Here is a 12,737-nt window from a genome sequence, read left to right as displayed (position 1 = left end):
GCTGGCTAACCCCAATACCCTCATATTTGTACCAAAACTACAGAGGCATCTAAGCAGAAACATTATGTCCAATGTGTCAACCTCACACATATCTTTGATAAGCAGAGGGAGGCACTTCTACTTTTTCACACTGTACTTGGACACAAGTCTGCCTAAGCATGATAGGAAGCAACAAGCTATCCAGTCTCTGCCATTTGAAGTATTGAATAGCAAAACCCTGTGGCAGTCTAGGAAACTTACCTCTACAGAATGTGCTGACGTAGTGGAATGAAATTAAATGGGACCTCATACCTAGTGTATTTCACCACCAACATGTTTTATTCATCCTTGCTTACTGTGTGAATGGGCAATTTTCCTCCCAGATGAAGAGGCACTCTAAGAACAGAGCTATAATTTTCTAAGGAGAATTACTGGGCCCCAGTCTTGAAGGAAGAGGTCATTTTGGCCAAGAGAAATGAATAGTTTTCTGGTATAGTATTGTCTTTACCACTAAAATATATGCTGTGTCGATTCTAGCTTGAGTTTTCATATGAGCGGTGAATGCAAATATTGAGAGGCTCTAGTCCCCTGGTATCAAAGCCATATATTCTAGTGAGGCTAGAGCTAGACATGGCTCTGTTTGGAGTTCTGGCTATAATTATACTAGGGAACACTTTACTTCCATGTACATTAGATTAGTCTTCTCACTGGGAAATGGGAAAGCAGAGCAAGTGATGGCTCTCAAAGAGTCATAGTGAGAAAAGTGGGTTTGTATTATTAGCCCCCCAGGGTTCTATATTGACATGCCCAGACCAGCCATTACCATGAGAGCAGGCAAGAGAGGTATGGCAAATATTATAAACCCCATTCCCACTACCAAAATAAATTGTTAAACTAATGGAAGACTTGGTTCTTACTGAGCATTGACTATGTAAAGGAATATTATAGTACATGTCTTACTAACAGTATTGCCAAACCTCAAAACAATCATGTAGGATAGATACTATATTACCGTCATACCCATTTCAAAGATAAGGAAACCAAGTCTCATCAAAATTAATTTTCCAAGGACAGCTTGTAAGAGACAAAGCTAAGGTTGAACCTAAGTAGTTTTATTCCAGAGTCTCTGTGTTCTTTTTTTTTAATTTTTATTTATTTATGATAGTCACACAGAGAGAGAGAGAGAGAAGCAGGCTCCATGCAGGGAGCCCAACGTGGGATTCGATCCTGGGTCTCCAGGATTGCACCCTGGGCCAAAGGCAGGCGCCAAACCGCTGCACCACCCAGGGATCCCTCCCGAGTCTCTGTGTTCTTAACCACTAAGCCCTGTTATGAAAAACAGGTGCATTGCAGTGGATAACAGATCAACACAGACATTTTGCAGTGTATTCATTAGAATACTTGTGACCAGTTCTGTGTGGAGCATTTCATAAAAAGTAACCTCATAGTAGCCTTAAATGTTAAGTATCATTATCATCTCCACATACAGATAAGGAAACAGGCATCCACAAGGCTGTCTACTTGTACGGAGCTGAGACTCAAAACTCTATAGTTTTTCTGGTTTGAAAACATCAGCCTACAAGGAGGCTACAAAGAAGAATCAAACAGGGCCCTTCCCTGTTATGAATGTGTTTTAACAAGTGAGGGATGACCTTTAACCTGAATCACTGTGATGCAAAGTCCAGGGCAAGTTCCATATGAGTAATGAAAATGAAAAAAGAGAAGAAGGAGAGAGGGTAAATAAGTGGAGGGAAGAGGAAGGAGGTAGAGAAGGAGATGTAATCCAGTAGAAGAGGGAGGTCTCACTTCTGTTCAGGACTGGCTCCATGAAAGAAGAGGTATTACATATATCCTTGAGGGATGAGTGAGACTTGAATAGACAGAGCTTTCTTTTATTTAGAGCATGCTAGATGCTGGGCATTGTACTAGGAACTTAATCCATTAAGACTGGGTATCACAAGAACAGTGTCATTATTTCTAGTTTGTAGATGAGGAATCAGAGGCTAAGCAAGATGTTGCCAGATGTGGGTGACTGGCATGAACAAAGTCCTGACCCAGGGACCATGAATAGAAGTGTTGTTGGAACAGAGAATTCACAGGGATACTAGAAAGGTCCACTGGGCCCAGATTACATGAGTTCTGGTCCTCTATCCCATTGCCAATGGAAATAATGAGAGCTGGGTTTTAGGAAGATTCTCAGGCATTGGTGTGCAAGGATGAATTGAATGATACTAACTAGAGTGGGTAAAGACACTTCTTCTATACTCTGAGCACAGGGTAATAAGCACAGGCCTCAGAGGGCTGAGTCTGAAGTGAAGCTCTGTCCTTGATTAGCTGTGTGTTCTTAGGCAAGTCGTTCTGTGTATCTGGACCCTCAGTTGTCTCAGCTGTAGATGAAGATTATAATAGAATGTCCCTGTCTCACGGGGATGCTGTGAGGAGTAAACAAGACAAACTATATTGAAATGCTGTGCCCAACGCTTGACCCATCATAATCATAGGCTAAGCAGGAATTTCTATTTATTTTCTTCATGAAAAACACTGAGACCAGCTCGAAAGCTTGGAGGCTGTTATTGTAACGCATGCATGAGGTGATGAGAGCCCAGCCTGAGGTGGTGGAAAGAGAGGATGAGAAGAAAAGAAATAATGATGTTAAGTATAAGACAGCAACTCCTCCTGACATTGTTGGGTTGTTGAGGAAAACAAAATCTTACTTTAGCCAGAATATTCTGCTGTGAAATGCAAAACAGATTTGAAAATGAAAATTATCTATCATGTGGGCTATATTCATCGGGCTCTTGTTAGACTATAAGACATTGACTCCAATTTTGTAGTATCTGTATCATTCTTTAAGCATTCAGCACGTTGATTTCCTATCTCTTGAAGACTTTCCATTTTGCAACTATTGAAATGAAAGGTTTAAGATAAAGCAAGGGATTGGAGAATATATGAAAATGAGTCTAAAAATGGAAGATTGAGTTTCATGTTTACCACCTTTTATTCTGTGATTCAGAAAGACTTGCATTTGCATCATTTCCATTATGTTTTCTGAACTGGCATTAATGTTGTAGATATTAAGTCTGATATTTAATTAAAGGGAGGTTGTCTGTTCCTGCTATTGCTATCCAGAGCTATTAGTCACTTGTCTTAGGTGGCTAGAGCTGAATCTTTCTACCACAAACCCATGTCAGTTATTTGATACATAAATTAGGTCCTGGAGACAATGAGTTTATGAATTAAAAAGTGTCAGACATACCTTTGATTTAAATATTCAGCCCACTATTAAAAAATCCTAGAATGCCAATCTCCAGTCCTTTCTTAAAAATGAGTTTATTAGCTGGTCATTAAACATAGTGTATATGCCACACAATTAATTTTATAGGAAGTTTGCTGAAGCCTAGATAAATGGACAATTAGCCTCTCTTCTGAGAACAGATCTATTATCATAATCACTAATGAAAACAATATTCACATGCATACATAAGACAAAAATGGCCTCTCCCTCTGTCTTAGGTATTTGTTATAGAAGCCAAAAGCTCAATCTGTACCATCTAGTAGGAGTAGTTCACTTCATTTTTTTTCTTTCCCTTAGAGTGATAATCATGTTTTCTCATGGAGCTCTCTTATCTTATCTATATTTAGTTCTTCAGCTTCTCTTATTTGAAATCTAAACCTTGTGTTTAACACTGGAATATACATATATTTTAAAGATTTTATTTATTTATTCATGAGAGAGACAGAAAGAGAGGCAGAGACACAGGCAGAGGGAGGAGAAGCAGGCTCCAAGCAAGGAGCCCTATGTGGGACTCGATCCCGGAAATCCGGGATTGGGCCCTGAGCCAAAGGCAGACGCTCAACTGCTGAGCCACCCAGGCTTCACTGGAATGTATTATTAACTAGATTTCAAATACCTAGATAAAATAGAGAGCATATAGATTTCAGTAGGAGGCTTTAAAATCATAAATAGATCAATTATTTATAATGTGTCTATACATTTATAGCTTAGATATCTTTGAATGAAAAATAAGAAGAATGACATATGTGGAGATGGTGCATACTTCGATAATTGCTATAGACAATAGCATGGATGGATAAAATATAGAAAAGATAAAAATGCACAGCTGATCTTAGGTGGAATACAAGCTTCTGCAGGATCAGACACAGGAAAGAAAAGCCTGAATATGAGTAGAGTTCAATGTTGCTGGGCTCCTGCTCTAGTAATAGGCAGTGATAGCCAAGAATTTAGGCCCTTTTGAATAAGATAGCTAACATGCTTCAAGTATGAAGGAGTATTAAGACTAACTCAAAGCTTAAAATCAAGGACTGGAAATAAGGGGCAGAACACTTCATCTTGACTCATGAAAGGAAGCTACAGAAATGTTACCTGAAAACCTATTCCCAGCAAGATACAGGCCTTAGGAAATAGGAGAATATAGAAACAGCCTCATGACACAGGAATAAATCAAGTTGTCCATTTGTTTGATAAAAGGATCTGTCAAGTCCCCAATATTACCACAGGACAGAACTTCCGAAATGACACTAATAAGGCCTCGTTCTGGAATAGGGACCTGTAGGGCTGGGTGGAGACCAGTATAAAAATCTAGATTAGGGGCAGCCTGGAGGGCTCAGCGGTTTAGCACTGCCTTCGGCCCAGGGCCTGATCCTGGAGACCCAGGATCGAGACCCACGTTGGGCTCCCTGCATGGAGCCTGCTTCTCCCTCTGCCTGTGTCTCTGTCTCTCTCTTTCTCATGAATAAATAAATGAAATTTAAAAATTCTAGATGGGAAGAGATGAAAGTAGAGACAGAACAAACAGGCCCTAGGCATGTCCCTGTTTTCTTAAGAATTTATTTATTTATTTATTTATTTATTTATTTATTTATTTATTTAGAATGAGTGTGAGCCAGGAGAGGAGCAGAAGGGGAGGGACAGAGTCTCCAGTAGACTCTGCATTCCACATGGTGCCTGGGGTGAGTCTCAATCCCAGGACCCTGAGATCATGACCTGAGCCAAAACCAAGAGGCACATCAGTTTTAAGGCCACTGGCGTAACAGTAAGAGGAGATACCTCCTTCATTTTTGTGCCCTAGCTACCTAACTTTCCTTCACTAGGCCCAGCTAGGAATCTGGGAGCCCATGCAAATATAAATGAAGCATAAATAAATAAGTTAATGAGAGTGCTTTCTTACAAAAAATGTTAGTAAAGATAGAAGGAATAATAAAGGCCTCTGAGCACATGGACTCTGAGATCAAAGACCCTGGTGAAACTGAACCTCTGTTAAGCTGAAGAGACAAAAACTCTCCAGATGTCTTCTAATAATGACCAAGTTTGTATCCCAATGTCACAAAGAAGCACCAATGACCTCTCCAGGATGACCTCCAACGACCTGAAGACATTTACTGAAGTAGCCATGTTAAGTTTTCATAACATTTACTATCGAGTAAAAGTGAAGAGTGGCTTTCTTCTTGGTCGAAAAACAGTTGAGAAAGAAATACTAACAAATATCAATGGTGTCATGAGACCTGGCCTCAATGCCATTCTGGAACCCACAGGTGGAGGCAAATCTTCATTGTTAGAGGTCTTAGCTGCAAAGGAAAGATCCACATGGATTATCTGGGGATGTTTTGATAAATGGAGCACCTCGACCTGCCAATTTCAAATGTAATTCAGGTTATATGGTACAAGATGATGTCGTGATGGGAACAGTGAGAGAAAATTTCCAATTCTCAGCAGCTCTTCGGCTTCCAACAACTATGATGAGTCATGAAAAAAATGAGCAAATTAAAAAGGTCATTCAGCAATTAGGTCTGGATAAAGTGGCAGATTCCAAGGTTGGAACTCAGTTTATACGTGACATGTCTGGAGGAGAAAGAAAAAGAACTAGTATCGGAATGGAGCTTATTACTGATACAGCCATCTTGTTCCTGGATGAGCCCATAACTGGCTTAGACTCAAGCATGTCTGAATAGGGACGAACAATCATCTTCTCCATTCATCAGCCTCATTATTCTATCTTCAAGTTGTTTGATAGCCTCACCTTGTTGGCTGCAGGAAAACTGATGTTCCATGGGCCTGCGCAGGAGGCCTTGGGGTTCTTTGCATCAGTGGGTTACCATTGTGAGCCCTATAATAACGCTGCAGACTTCTTCCTGGATGTCATTAATGGAGACTGCTCTGCTGTGGTATTAAACAGAGAGGACCAAGAGGGTAAAGTCAAGGTGACTGAAGAGCCTTCCAAGAGAGGTACTCCACTCATAGAAAGAATAGCTGAGTTTTATGCCAATTCTGACTTCTGCAGAAAAACAAAAGAGGAATTAGATCAACTCTCAAAGAGTCAGAAAAGGAAGCGCTCAGCCTTTAAGGAGATCACATATGCCACCTCTTCCTGTCAGCAACTCAAATGGATTTCCAAGCGTTCATTCAAAAATTTACTGGGTCAACAAAACTAAAAGACAACCTACAGAATGGGAGAAGATATTTGCAAATGATGTATCAGATAAAGGGCTAGTTTCCAAGATCTATAAAGAACTTATTAAACTCAACACCAAAGAAACAAACAATCTAATCATGAAATGGGCAAAAGACATGAAGAGAAATCTCACAGAGGAAGACATAGACATGGCCAACATGCATATGAGAAAATGCTCTGCATCACTTGCCATCAGGGAAATACAAATCAAAACCACAATGAGATACCACCTCACACCAGTGAGAATGGGGAAAATTAACAAGGCAGGAAACCACAGATGTTGGAGAGGATGTGGAGAAAAGGGAACCCTCTTACACTGTTGGTGGGAATGTGAACTGGTGCAGCCACTCTGGAAAAGTGTGTGGAGGTTCCTCAAAGAGTTAAAAATTGACCTGCCCTATGACCCAGCAATTGCACTGTTGGGGATTTACCCCAAAGATACAGATGCAATGAAACGCCGGGACACCTGCACCCCGATGTTTCTAGCAGCAATGTCCACAATAGCCAAACTGTGGAAGGAGCCTCGGTGTCCATCGAAAGATGAATGGATAAAGAAGATGTGGTCTATGTATACCATGGAATATTCCTCAGCCATTAGAAACGACAAATACCCACCATTTCCTTCAACGTGGATGGAACTGGAGGGTATTATGCTGAGTGAAGTAAGTCAATCGGAGAAGGACAAACATTATATGTTCTCATTCATTTGGGGAATATAAATAATAGTGAAAGGGAATATAAGGGAAGGGAGAAGAAATGTGTGGGAAATATCAGAAAGGGAGACATAAAGACTCCTAACTGGAAAACGAACTAGGGGTGGTAGAAGGGGAAGAGGGCGGGAGGTGGGGGTGAATGGGTGACGGGCACTGAGGGGGGCACTTGACAGGATGAGCACTGGGTGTTATTCTGTATGTTGGCAAATTTAACACCAATAAAAATAAATTTATTATAAAAAAAGAGCAAAAAGGGATCCCTGGGTGGCGCAGCGGTTTGGCGCCTGCCTTTGGCCCAGGGCGCGATCCTGGAGACCCGGGATCGAATCCCATGTCGGGCTCCCGGTGCATGGAGCCTGCTTCTCCCTCTGCCTGTGTCTCTGCCTCTCTCTCTCTCTGTGACTATCATAAATGAATTAAAAAAAAATTAAAAAAAAAAGAGCAAAAAAACAAAAACAAAAACAAAAATTTATTGGGTAATCCCCAGGCCTTTATCGCTCAGATAACTGTAACAGTCATCCTGGGATAGGTTTTAGGTCCCATTTTCTATGATCTAAAAAATGATTCTACAGGAATCCAGAATAGATCAGGGGTGCTTTTCTTCCTGACGACCAAGCAGTGTTTCAACAGTGTGTCAGCTGTGGAGCTCCTTGTGGTTGAGAAGAAGCTCTTTATATATGAATATATCAGTGGATATTACAGAGTGTCATCTTATTTCTTTGGAAAACTGTTATCTGATTTACCACCCATGAGGATGTTACCAAGTATTATATTTACTTGTATAACGTACTTCTTGTTAGGATTGAAACCAGTTGTGGAGGCCTTCTTCGTCATGATGTTTACTCTTATGATGGTGGCTTATTCAGCTAGTTTTATGGCACTGGCCATAGCAGCAGGCCAGAGGTGGTATCCATAGCAACTCTCCTCATGACTTTGTGTTTATGATGATTTTTTCAGGGCTGTTGGTAAATCTCAGAACCATTGGGCCTTGGCTCTCATGGCTTCGGTACTTAAGCATTCCTCGATCTGGTTATGCGGCTTTGCAGTATAATGAATTTTTGGGACAAAACTTCTGCCCAGGAGTCAACGTAACAACGAATAATACCTGTAGCTATGCAATACATACTGGCAAAGAATTTTTGCTAACCCAGGGCATCGAGCTCTCCCCTTGGGGCCTGTGGAAGAATCACGTAGCCTTGGGATGCATGATTGTTATCTTCCTTACAATTGCCTACCTAAAATTGTTATTTCTTAAAAAATATTCTTAAATTCCTCTTTAATTTACATAATTGATTCACACATTAAAAAGGAAGCATCTTGATTTAAGTAAAAAAAAAAGAAGGAATAGTAGAAAATCACTATTTGGTAATTGTCAATGGATGACAAAACTATTGGGTTACATTTTGATGAGGATATTTACATGATTTGAAAGGATCTCCTCTACAAGGTACTTTGTAATAACAAAGGGGCAAATAGTAACTTTATAGTGAAGAAACCAGAAGACATCATAACTAAGTGATCAAAATTAGCATCCCCAAGTAATGGGACACATAGGTAATTGTGTGTATCTTGGTTAGACGCAATAGGAGGGGTGTATCATTTTTGAACTAGCTCTGCCAAAATTATATAACCTGAATTGAATCACAAAGGAAAATCAACTCCTAATTGATGGACATTCTACAAAATAAATTTGTGGAATTTGGGATGTAGAACATAAGAATTGCTTTTACTGTCAGCATTAAATTATTTGAAAATGAAACAAAAATCTATATGACAATAAAAGTACTATACTACCAAAAATAGTTTTATCTTGCTAAAATGATAATTAAAGGTAATTTTACAATCTTTACTACTTTTAATAGAAAACTAAAAATAAATGAATTAAGTATTCAACTTAAAAAAGAAAAATAAACTGGAAATATGGAAATTGTAAAGAGCAGAAATTAATGAGTTCGGTAAAAGACAAATAAAATGACAGGATCAATAGAAGATTGGTTATTTGGGGAAAAAAGAATGAGTACAACTAGAAATATCAACAACAGTAAAGAAAAGACTGTATTGGGGAAAAAGAATACAACAATTATGTAGATAAATTAGAGATTTCAGTGATCATAAGATATAATAAACCTTGTGCCCATAAACATGAAAACATAAAAGAGTATTTTCTTAAGAGGGGTGTCTGGGTGGCTCAGTCCATTAAACATCTGCCTTCAGCTCAGGCCATGATCCCAGAGTCCTGGGATCGATTTCTGCATCAGGCTCCCTGCTTGGTGGGGAGTCTGCTTCTCCCTCTCCCTCTGCTGCTCTCCCCTGCTTGTGCTTCTCTCTTTCTCTGTCAAATAAATAAATGAAATCTATTTAAAAAATAATTTTTCTTAGAAAAGTTATCAAAAATGACTCAAGGTAAACACAAACCTCTATAAATCAATAAACTGAATTGATAGCCAAAAATTTTCTACCTTAAAAGACATTAGGCTCAGGGAGTTTTACAGAAAAATGTTACCAAGTCTTTTGGGGTCAGATAATTACTCTTTTACAAACTCTTATAGAGAATAGAAAAAACAGGGGAGAAATATCTAAATGATTTTGGAAGAACTAAGCAGAGGCTCCTGCTCTACCTGCGATTAAAACTTTCTATAAAGCGGGATCCCTGGGTGGCGCAGCGGTTTGGCGCCTGCCTTTGGCCCAGGGCACGATCTTGGAGACCCAGGATCGAATCCCACGTCGGGCTCCCGGTGCATGGAGCCTGCTTCTCCCTCTGCCTATGTCTCTGCCTCTCTCTCTCTCTCTGTGTGACTCTCATAAATAAATTCAGTATGTGGTTCTACTAGAATTGGGGATGACATGGGACTAAATAAAATTAAAACTCAGGGTGCCTGGGTGGCTCAGTTGGTTGAGCTTCAGATTGATTTCAGCTGGGGGTCATGATCTCAGGATCAGGTTCCACACTCAGTGTGGAGTCTGCTTGCCTCTCTCCCTCTCCCTCTACTTACCCCCCACATACACTCAAGCACACTCCACACTCTCTCAAAATAAATAAAATCTTAAAAAAAAAAGAAATGAGAACGTTTAAAAATATTAAATATCTGTTAATCATAATATGAAATCAAACACAGACCATCTTTATCATTATAGGACAGGAAAATTGTCTTAAATCAAAAAACAAATCATAACGAGCACAACTAATAAGTTTGATTCTGTAAAAAAAATTTCTGCAGAGACACCATTGAATATCTTGAAACCATAATGTTGAGTGAAAAAACCATGTTACCTCATGGTGCAGTATAATTCCATTTGTTAAATGTTGAAAAATACACTCATGGTATACATTGTTTATGGATGTATATATGTATTACAAAACAATTTTTAAAATGAAGGGAACTTTAATACTGAATTCCTAACAAGAAAAGTGGGGAATCGGATTGGGAAGAATACAATGGGGTTCTCAACTTTATCTGAAATGTTTTCTTTTTTATTGAGATATGATTGACATATAACATTATTGGTTTCAGGTGTACACCATAATGATTTGGTATATATACAGAAATGATCACAGTAAGTCTACTTTGCATCTAATACCATACATAGTGACAAATTTTTTTCTTGTGAATAAGTTTTTAAAGATATACAGTACAGTATTATTAACTATAGTCACAACGCTGACATTATATCCCATGATTAATTTTTTTGAAACTAGAAGTTTATACATTTTGACCCTCTTCATGCATTTTGCTCATCCCACTCCCTTTGCTCTGGCAACCACTCTATTTTAGGAATTGTTTTTTATTATTTTTTTTTATTCCACATAGGAGTTCATAAATATTTGTCTTTGTCTGACTTATTTCACCTATTCCATCTGTGTTATTCAAATTCCAAAATTTCCTTCATTTTTATGGTGAATAATATTCCGTTGTGTATCTATCATCTATCTATCTATTATCTATCTATCTATCTATCTATCTATCTATCTATCTATCTATCAATCATCTATCGAGAGAGATACCACATTTTCTTAATCCATTCATCTATCGATGGACACTTTGGTTGCTTCCATGATTTGGCTATTATACATAATACTGCAATGAACATTGGGGGTATATGCATCTTTTTGAGTTAGTGTTTTCATTTCTGTAGGATTAGTGCCCAGAAGTGGAATTGTGGATCGTTTTGTAGTTCTATTTTTAAGTTTTTGAGGAATGTCCATATTGTTTTCCATAGCAGCTGCACTGATTTACATTCCCACTAACAGTGCATGATGATTCCCTTTTCTCCACATCTTTGCAGACATTTGTTGTCTCTTGTCTTTTGGATGATCACCATTCTAACAGGTGTAGGATGATATCTCACTGTGGTTTTGACATGCATTTCCCTGATGGTTAGTGATGTAGAGTACCTTTTCCTGTACTTGTTGGCCATGTGTTTGTCTTCTTTGTAAAAATGTTTATTTAGATCCTCTGCCCATTTTTTAAGTTAGTTTTTTTGGCTATTGAGTTGTATGAGTTCTTTATATATTTTGGATTTTAACCCCTTATCAGATATATGATTTGAAAATAATTTTCCCATTCAGTGAATTGCCTTTTCATTTTGTTGATGGTTTCTTGTGCTGTGCAGAAGCTTTTAAATTCAATTTGTTCCCATTTGTTTATCTTGTTTTTGTTGCCTTTGCTTTTCTTGTCACATACGAAACATCATTGTCAAGAGTTATGTCAAGAAGCTTACTGCCTCTTTTTCTTCTAGGAGTTCTATGATTTCAGGTCTTAGATTCAACTCTTTAATCCATTTCAAGTTAATTTTTGTGTGTTGTAGAAGATAGTAGTAGATTTTCATTCTTTTACATGTTGCAGTCCAGTTTTCCCGGCACCATTTATTAAAAAGAATGTCCTTTCCCATTGTATACTCTAGGCTCCTTTGTCATAGATTAATTGACCTTATGTGTGGGTTTATTTCTGGACTATTTCTGTTTTATTGATATATGTGTCTGGTTTTTGTTTTAAGTATTTATTTATTTTAGAGAGAGCAAGAGTAGCGGGGCACAAGGGGAGGGAGAGGGAGAGAGATAATCTCAAGCCGACTCCTCACTGAGCACAGAACCTGATGCGGGGCTTGATCCCCTGACTCTGAGATCATAACCTAAGCTGAAATCAAGAGTAAGTCATTTAACTGACTGAGCCACCCAGGGGCCCCTGACTTATGAGTCTGCTTTTATGCCAGTATCATACTGTTTTGATTACTGTAGCTTTGTCATATAGTTTAAAATTAGGAAGTGTGAGGCTCTGGCTTTGTTCTTCTTTCTCAAGATTGCTTTGGTTATTTGGAGTCTTTTGTGGTTCCATACAAATTTTAGGATTGTTTTTTCTACTTCTGTGAAAAAAATGCCATTGGAATTTTGAAGGTAATTGCATTGAATTTGTACATTGCTTTGGGTAATATGGACATTTTAATAATATCCAGTTCTTTCAATCCATGATCATAGAATATCTTTACATTTATTTTGTCTTCTTCAGTTTCTTTCATCAGTGTCTTATAGTTTTCAGTGTATAGGTCTTTCACTTCCTTGATTATATTTATTTGTAAG

The 12,737-nt window shown here is 38.5% G+C and overlaps 1 pseudogene; it reads left to right on the top strand.

Moving 5' to 3' along the window:
* The first annotated feature begins 5,285 nt into the window (after window positions 1-5,285).
* LOC112668587 (broad substrate specificity ATP-binding cassette transporter ABCG2-like) lies at window positions 5,286-8,490 on the top strand (annotated as a pseudogene).
* Window positions 8,491-12,737: the final 4,247 nt, after the last annotated feature.

Source organism: Canis lupus, chromosome X (genome assembly GCF_003254725.2).
Source record: "Canis lupus dingo isolate Sandy chromosome X, ASM325472v2, whole genome shotgun sequence".
Classification (NCBI taxonomy): Eukaryota; Metazoa; Chordata; class Mammalia; order Carnivora; family Canidae; genus Canis; species Canis lupus.
This window is presented reverse-complemented; position numbering and strand designations above follow the sequence as displayed.